At 41.6% G+C, this 9269-nt stretch overlaps 1 non-coding gene across 1 annotated transcript; it reads right to left on the bottom strand.

The window, feature by feature from the left end:
• Positions 1–6812: 6812 nt before the first annotated feature.
• Positions 6813–6977, bottom strand: LOC122800542. The gene has a single exon (XR_006364574.1). It is a non-coding gene; the product is annotated as a U1 spliceosomal RNA (small nuclear RNA).
• Between the last annotated feature and the right edge of the window lie 2292 nt (positions 6978–9269).

The raw sequence follows: 9269 nt of genomic DNA on the forward strand, positions 1-9269 counted from the left end.
CAATTGATAGACAATATGAGACCGAGAAAAGCTGGAGTTTTTTGAGTCTGTCCATGTAGGACATGTGTTTAAGGCCTAGGATCCTCTTCATGATGTACTTTTGTGGCCTTTCTAGCTGTTGCAGATGTTTAGTGAGGTACATGCCAAATATACTCAATGATTGGCCTAATGAGGGAAGAGTAGAGAGAGATGATGAGCTCCTTCTTCCTGAATGCAAAACCCCTGGTAATGAGATGTGGCACATAGAAGGACTTTCTGACCACAGTGGTAATGTGGTGGTCGAAGGAGAGGTTGCTGTCAACCTGTGTCCACAGATCTCATATAACACATTCAGTGTTCAGTGGGCTACCAGTGGTTATTAGTGAGAACTGAGTTTTTCCCAAAGAGAATGACAATGCATTTTTTGGCATTAAGCTTAAGGCCATGGTTTCGACACCAGTCATTGGTCTCAGTGAGGCCTTTCTGTAGGATGCCTACATCACTTGGGGAGCTAATAATGTCTCCCAACTTGCAATCATCAGTGAACTTGGTCAGCCAGAGTCCTTTCGTGTTGGCCTGGACTTCTGAGAAGTAGATGCCAAACAGGAGGCAACCCAGAACCAATCCCTGTGGGACTCCATTCATGACTGGTTGGCAGCCTGACTTGAAGTCTGCTACTTTCACACTGTGGATTCTATCTGTGAGCCAATTTGCTACCCACCTAATGATATAAGGGTTGATGCCTAGTTTGGTGAGTCTATCAATAATTCCTGAGTGGAGAATGGTATCAAAGGCCATGGCTAGATCAAGGTAGGCTGCCAGTATGTTGGCAATATCTGTTGGCTCAGTATTGGAGGCAAATGTAAAGCCAGCATTTAAATTTTAATAAATAATTGCATACATGTTTTAGTAAAGCATTTTAGATTTTTAAATGAACAATATAATTTACAAATGAAAATAATACATATTCTTTAATGTTTTGATTTTGGTGTGGATATTGCTTTTAAATCTTAATAAAAGGCAAATTGAATAACTGGAAGTGGGCATTTAAATGGCTGGGTTTGTGTGGAAAATTGTTCTGATGAAGTCTCTGTAGTGGAGATGAAAGCACTAAACAACATTTGCTTAACACCAATAGTCAATTCATCCCTGGTTAGTAAACTGTAGAAGGTTTAGTGGTTGTTTTTAGTGTCTGATGCAATTTTGACTTCATAGCTAGCTTTTGAGGTTTTGATGAGGTATCTCAACTTTTTGTTGAGGCTAATAAGAAAGTTTTTCCAGTCTTGGGACTTCATCTTTTTCTCCAACAGTTTCTTCCTTCTGTTGTAGAGTTTGTTAATGGCAGGGGACCACCAGATTGGCTTCCTTTTTTGGAGGAGAGCATCTTGGTTCTGTTGGGTATGGCTAGTTCCATGCATTTATGTATGTGTTCCTACAGTGCACTGGTGTATGATTTGGCAGTCATGCAACTATTTTCCATTTACATGGGTGCCGTGAAGTTAGCCACCTCTGTTTTTAGGAGCCCAAAGTCAGCTTTAGAGAAGTTTTTCATGATGGTTACCTTTGCTGGTGGTGTAGCTGAGATGTGGATTTCCATGGTAATTAGTTTGTGTTCGGATCTAACCAGGGAGGAGTTGACTATTGGTGTTAAGCAAAGGTTGCCCATGTTAGTAATAACCAGGTCAAAGATGTTGCTTCCTCTAGTGGGGGTAAGAATGAGCTGGTCCAGTGCATTGGAATTGGTGAATTAATGAATTCCAGGAAGCATTGGGCAAGTGTATTGGTGCATGAGTAGTTTTCCCAGTTGATGGAGGGGTAGTTGAAGTCACCCAGTATGAGAGTGTTGGGCTGCTTAGGAACATGGAATGAGAGTCTTCGGACATGGTGGGGACCTAAAGCAGGCTACGACCTGAATTGCCGTCTTATTCACTGTTAGCTGTACCTGAAGTATCTCCAATAGGAGATCAGACAATGGTGCTGCAGAAGAAGAAAAATAGGTCTTCTCTTGAGGCAAGGCCACATCAGGTGGAACCAAATCTGACATGGCCAGAATGGGCCTATAAAAATGACATTTGCTGTGGATATTTTGGCTTTCTGAAGGAATACCATACATGAGAGAATACATCTCTTTGAGGCCTTCCCTCTTGGAGGAAAATGGAAAAGAACCTGCCACATCTGGTATTTAATGGTGAAGCAAAGAAATCACAACAGGGTTATCCCCACCTCTGGTATCTCTTCCAAGCTGCTACATTTTTGAGAGATAGTTCATGTATGAGCAAGACCTGTCTGCTTAACATTTCTGCAATCACGTTAGATGTCCCTGGTATGTAGGTTGCTATAAGAAAGTGTTGTTTTATGGTCCATTCCAAACCTTTGTGGCTTCTCTGCAAATGGTATAAGACCGAAGTCCTCTTTGCTTGTTAATATACCATACCAGAACCATGTTGTTGGAGTGTATGATGGATACCACACCTTGGAGGAGCAAGTTCTGAAATGCTTGCAGTGTTGGAAAGACTGCACTGGTCTCCAGAACACTAATGTGTCTTTTGGCCTCCTGTAGTGTCTAAGCACCTTGGACAGTCTTGTCTAAGAAATTACCCCCTCCACAATAAGGACACATCTTCAGTTTTAGTGGCAGTTAGAGTATGGTGAATGAATATGTTCCCGTGGACAGATTTCATAGGTTTGCCCACCATAGTCGACAATTGATGCAGAGTTTTGAAAGCTTGGTTTTATGTGCCATGGACTGGGTTGCTAGGTTCCATTGAGTCTGGAGTGTCCACTGCAAGACCATCATGTTTATCCTGGCATATGATACTGTCTGAATAGAGGCAGTCATCAGGACTATTAAGGTGAGTACTGCAGCTGTGCTGGAGTTTTGTTTTTGAAAGATTCATGACTTGTTGAACAATGGAATAAATGCTGCCTGGTGGTAACCTTGCCTTCTGGTTGACTGCCTTCTGGTGGAGTGTCCACTGCAAGACCATCATGTTTATCCTGGCATATGATACTGTCTGAATAGAGGCAGTCATCAGGACTATTAAGGTGAGTACTGCAGCTGTGCTGGAGTTTTGTTTTTGAAAGATTCATGACTTGTTGAACTTGTTCATGACTTGTTGAACAATGGAATAAATGCTGCCTGGTGGTAACCTTGCCTTCTGGTTGACTGTACCCTACTAGCAGTAGATAAATGATAGGGACTGTAATGTCTCCAGCTGTCATTGTGCCACACTTACCATGACCTTGGGGTCTGTGTGAGTCTGAATGATAGCGTTCAGAATTGGCAATGATTGGCTCCCACCTGAAGGCACAACCTGGATGACTTTGCTATTTTGATGTGTGGGAACACATCCTAGAAATCTAAAAAGCATATCCAGTCTCCTGCCTGCAGACAAGGTAGAATAGACTACACTGTGCCCATCCAGAATGACGTTTTCTTTACATATTATAGGGTAGTAGGTAGTTACTAGGCATGTAGTCCAGGAAACCATTAAGGAGCTTATCCCAAATTCCCAATTTTCCCAAAGCACTGTCTGGTTAAGCAACTTGTTCAAGGTCACACAGTAGGCAAATGAAAATGGAAAGATTGCAAACCCTGTACTCTTGGTAAAAGAAGCAACATATTTACAAGTCAGACCTTTAGTTCTCTGTACCAACTCTGTATTGGTTCATCAGTCTTGGGTCGCGAATTGGCCTGCAGTCCTGGATCTTTTTGGACACTAAGAAGAAGAAACAAGAGTAAACTCTGGACCATCTCTAGTCTGTCAAGACCTACCAGATGGCTCTTTTTTGCAAAATTTTATATACCTCCCATTGTGCTGCCCTTTTTCTGATGGAATAGAAGTACTGGAGAGTGTAGGGTGAATGGTTGTGCATTGTCAAAAATAGTATGGAGTAGCCTGTGGATATACTGCTGGTATGGGCCACTGAGAATCCCCTCAACTCAGGGATCCTCTGTCTTACCTTTGCCTCTGCTGAGACAGTTAGAATCTGGAAAAAAATTGTGGCACCTTTTTGATTCCTTAGAAAGGACCTTTGAGAGACCCAAAGTGACCATTGATGAAAGCTGCTTTGAAGAGGCCCACTAAATCTGAAAGGCATGGGGATGCCTGCTAGGGCATTGCAATCCCTGAACTAGACAATCTAACTGTTACAGTCATTGTATTATGAGTCAAGTCCATGTTCAGCAAAGAAATGGACATAACAGTTGCCACTTTGGTCTTGAGCTGTGACCTCATTTTGCCCGTGGGCAACTGTTTTAGAGTATCTAGAGTTTTTTTCACTACATACCTCAGAAAATTAACCATGTGTGCCAAGCAATTTAGCTTATTGAATGAAAAGCTACTGGACATATGCTTCCTGAGTCTGTCCATCTCTGTGACTCCTTCTTAGGACGATGGATAGCCTGAGCATCCTCTTGGACCTTGTGGCAGATGGCAGTAGACACCAGTATGGAGTTACATGTGACCCCTTATTCCAATGCTGTTTATCCTTAGGGGTCCACAGCACTGTGTCCGGCTTTCTAGGAACAGGCCTGGCTACATCCAGATTTTTTAACACTTTGGAATACACCATATCAACAAGCTTATCGGGGGATGGAACTACTCAGTCTGTTAAGGAAGAGGACCTATATGCCTCCTGCAAATCCCCTCTGTCTTACTGCTTCCAGGATTTCACCAAATATGCTGTCTTCTGGAGAATATTTGGGGGAACCTCCCATTGTCAAGATGTGAGTATGGGGAGGAAAACACTAAAGGGGAGTCCAAGTACTTCATCCTGCACTGTATCTTCTTTTTTAAGGCCTCAGATGAGACTCATTTGAGTTTTCCTGGTGAGGAAAGTTCCCCGGACCTAAGCAGTCTCAATCTATGAGGTCCATTGTCCTGAGGAAACAAGGCTGACATATAGGTTCATAGGTTCATAGGTTCATAGGTTCATACTAGGCTATCTGCCCAAGGGCATTTATAAGCCTAGCCCATAGTTATGTGGCTTTCGCCACCCCTTTAGTTTGAATAAAAACTATGCCTATCATTTTGCTGTGCCTCTGTCAAGCAGTGACACTGAAGTAATCCCTGGGGTATATCTGCAATCTCCCATCCATTGGTCAAGATTCCTCTTGAACAAGGCCAGAGAGGTGCTCTGCCTCACATGTACCGGGATTTTGTTCCACAGCATAGGGAGTCTCTGGGTGATGAATATGTCCCTCCAGCACGTTCTATTTATAACCGTGTCAAGGTTTAAGTCTCCCGCCCTTGTGGTTCTGAGGGATCTAGATTTTTTGAGGTGAAGCATATTCATCAAATATGACTGAAGGCTTCAAAATTGAAAGTATCTAAGGGTGGAACCAATGGAGCCTGTACCTGCCACTGCAAAGAGATCAACTTAGATCTTCTCTGCAATGATCTTTTGAATGAGGTATTCTGACCTGAGATTATCAGTACCAACTGCATTAATGTCAGCAATGAAGGACAAATACTGGCACCAACTGTGAACACTGAAGTGTCCAGAGCTGAAGCCAACAAGGAAGATTTTGGTACTGAGGAGATGAATGCCAAAGTGTCGAAACTGATAATATTCCCGACAAGGCCAAAGAGACCTGTTGAAATAAAGGGAAGTTGCTAATGTCGGACAAGATGACAAAAACTGTGAAAGTTTGCGGTCTGGGGAGTAGCTATCAGCTGTTCTCCTTGGTGTCGAGTTAGTAGAGTTCTGAAGGACTCCTATCTTTACAGAGAAGCAGATTACTAGGGTAGAAGGTTTTGGGTGGGGGGAGTGGATAACAACTTCTATGAAAAAGGGACCTTTGATCTTAGAAGTCTTTTTAACACTAGTTTGTTATGTCTGTCCAACAGGTTGTGAACTTTGTTATGTCGGTCCAACTGTTTGTGAACTAAAGTTCTGACACTATGAAAAATCAACATCCAAATGCTGTACCTCAAGACATACCATGTAAATGTTATGTGGGTCTGAGGGACGTACCATGTGAATGTTATGTGGGTCTGGGGGACATACCATGTGAATGTTCTGTGGGTCTGGAGGACATACCATGTGAATGTTCTGTGGGTCTGGGGGACATACCATGTGAATGTTATGTGGGTCTGGGGGAGGGATTTTATGTGCACATAAGTTTTGAACTTGGAGGCCTTCATATCGTTTCCATGTTTATGGTTAAGTCCTACCAAAAAGTGACTTGAGTGGGTGAGACCCAAAGCAGTGAAATTTCCATATCAAATAAATAACTGATCAGACAGCCCTTAAGGGTATTCGCACTACATCCTATCACAAACCCAGACAACATACTGCCTAACACAATAAAGTTTCCAACAACTCATACCCAAGAATCCATTTACTAGAAGGTGAAGCTATATATTTTCACAAGGTGTGGGGAGGGAGTAAAGAGATGAAATGTTTGGGTAAGAGCAAAGAGAAAAGAATCATGAAACTCTGTAATAGGTTGGTACTAGGCTGTCGGCCCTGGGGCCTAAACAAGCCTAGCCATAACAATTCACTGGCTATTTCTTCCCACACTATTTACTTCCTTGTAACGGTTTTGAGAAATATCAAGAACAACTTCTGAAATTATATCACCGAATTACTGAAGAAACCTCTTACTGAGACTTCAGAAAATTACAGAGACATTGTAGCTCAAATGGCAGCAAGAAGATGTGGATTTTCTCTCAGGAGCAGGGCTTACTGGTTCATAGGTAAATTCTAGGCTTGCTGCCCTTCTGGGCCATTTTGGGCCTAGCCAATTTTCTAAAGATGAGAATCAAACCCTGTAGCTTGTGTCTGTGAGGTAAACACCTTAAATATTATCCCTGCCCCCCAAAGTTCACTGGACTGCACAAATGCAGTCCACCACTACCATAAATTATGCAGTTGACTTTCTCACATTTGGGAAATCACAGGGGTCAACCCAACAGTAGTGTGCAATGGAATATCCTCTCCCTGAGGAAACCATTTTCTTGATCATGGCATTCTCCCTGCTAGGTAAGTGTCAAAAGACCATACGGCACCTACCATTTAAATTTATTTTTTGTTACTTGTTGACTTATTTAGTTGACATTTGTTTACTGGGAAGGTCCGACTGGCTCATATTGTACCCATTTTCAGCAGAGGCCTAGGGAGAAAAGCTGCAAATAAATATAGATACATCATTGTTTTTTAACAGCAAAGACTCAATAGACGTTGAACATCAAAACATTCAATCACAAATCACACATATTTGATACAATATTTTAGGAGAAACATGACATTTATCATATAGAAGGATTAACAGCAAGATATATGAAAGGGTGGAGAGGTAACATATTTGAAATCTGCTATCTGCTAAGAGGAGGGGAAGGATACAGGATCTTATTTAAGCTGGTGAGAATGGGAGGGAATGGGAGGGAGTGGTGAAAGAAGAAGGTAGGAATGAGGTAGTGCAGATGCAGAGATAGAGAGAGGGGAAGCTATATAGGTAGAAAGGGATAAGAAGAAGAGAATTTAAGAGATGTAGGAGAGCTTCAGCCTGGTCTATTACAGAAGGAGATCCATGATTAGGTTAAGTATTCTTTTAAGGAACATTTGAATGAGTGTAGGTTTGTGGTAGTTTTAATAGCTAAGGGAAGGGCGTGCCATAATTTTGCAACAGAGCAAGAGTAGAGGCTTATACCTGGGCTTTTTTGAGGTAGATGGGCTGTTTGCTTGTACATCTAAGATGTCTATTTGGTACATAAGAGTCAATTAATAGGCTGAGGGTGGGACAAGCTGATGGGTTTATTGATGATGTTGTGTAATGTAATAAATTGTATGTATTGCAGTTGGTGTGGGAGAGCCAGTAGAGAGAGAGAGAGTAAGGTTTTGCAATGATGTGTTAGATGGGGTAAATTTGTGGCAAACTTGGCAATTTTATTGTAGCACCTTTCAAGTTGTTTTTGCAGGTAAGTCTGTAAATTTGTAAAAAATTGGAAGTCCATAGTGAGGGCAAGATGTAGGCTTTACCCAATATAATTTTGGAGTGTGCAGCGAGGAAAGTTTTGCTCCTATATAGGATGCCTAATTTTTGGTGTTTTTATGCTACTTTGTATGTAGATGTCAAATTTGAATTTGCCATCAATTATTATGCCTAGTAATTTGGTATGTTGAACTAATTTGTGTGTTGTTTGCAGAAAATATTTTGAAATTTGTTGTATTGGAGCAGTGGATTATGTCGGAGAAATGTTTTGTTTTTCTAGGGCTCAATAGGAGTTGAGTATTAGTGAGCCAGACTTCCTTGGATGAGGAGGCTTGCTGTGTTGTATGTTGTAGATGATTTAGCATGCCTAATTTGTACATGATTGTGGATTCATCAGCATATTGTATTAGAGTACCTTCGCCGAAGGCTTTATGAAGGCAGTTGATAAAGACATTAAATAAAACTCGTCCAAGAATGATGCCTTGTGGTACACCTGTGGGGGTGATAAGATTAGAGTAGGTAGAGTGTTGGCGTTTTACTACTTGTTGTCTGTCAGATAGCTAGAGAACCACAGAAGTCAGGGGATAGATAGACCCATATTGGAAAGTTGATCAAGGAGCTTAGAGTGAGAGACCAAAGCAAATGGATTTGACAAGTCTAGGAATAGTGCAGATATTAGTTTACCGATGTCACTGGCTTTGTTGACAGTGTCCATAAAAGACAGTAGAGCTGTTGTTGTACTGTGGGCAGGTCTAAAGCCACGCTGTGTGTGAGTGAGAATATTAAGTGTGATGTGGTGAAGTAGTTGTAGGTGTATGCATTTTTCTAGTATTTTGGAGAGGGGACAGGATTCCAATGGGATGAAGTTTGTCACTTCAGTGGAGTTGCCTCCTTTATGAAGGGGGATAACATGTGAGATTTTCCATACGGAGGGGACATGTGATTCAGCTCTGGCTCTAATAATTAACATGCTAACTGGGAATGCAATTGCATCTGCCACCAACTTTAGGTATTGTAGTAGTTTTTAACTACTGATAGAGGGAATGCATTGAAAATCAAAAAGGTGCTGGGGTGTTTCGTTGTTAGTGGGGTGTTAGTTATGTGAATGTGCTGAGGGGGTTGCCTAAGAGTTATCGTTGGGTATTTTATTTGTGATAGTTATTTGTGGTTTATGTGCTGGGTCTGTAGTTTGGTTGGATATTGATTCTATAAATTAAGTATTGAATTTGATGGCTATTTGATGGGGTGATGTGTCTGATATTGATTCTACAGATTACATATTGAATGTTATGGCTATTTGATGGGGTAATGTGTCTGGGTATGGGTTTGGATTTTCATGTTTTTCAGGGTT

Source organism: Protopterus annectens, chromosome 4.part0 (assembly GCF_019279795.1).
Source record: "Protopterus annectens isolate FY-2018-M chromosome 4.part0, PAN1.0, whole genome shotgun sequence".
Taxonomy (NCBI): Eukaryota; Metazoa; Chordata; order Ceratodontiformes; family Protopteridae; genus Protopterus; species Protopterus annectens.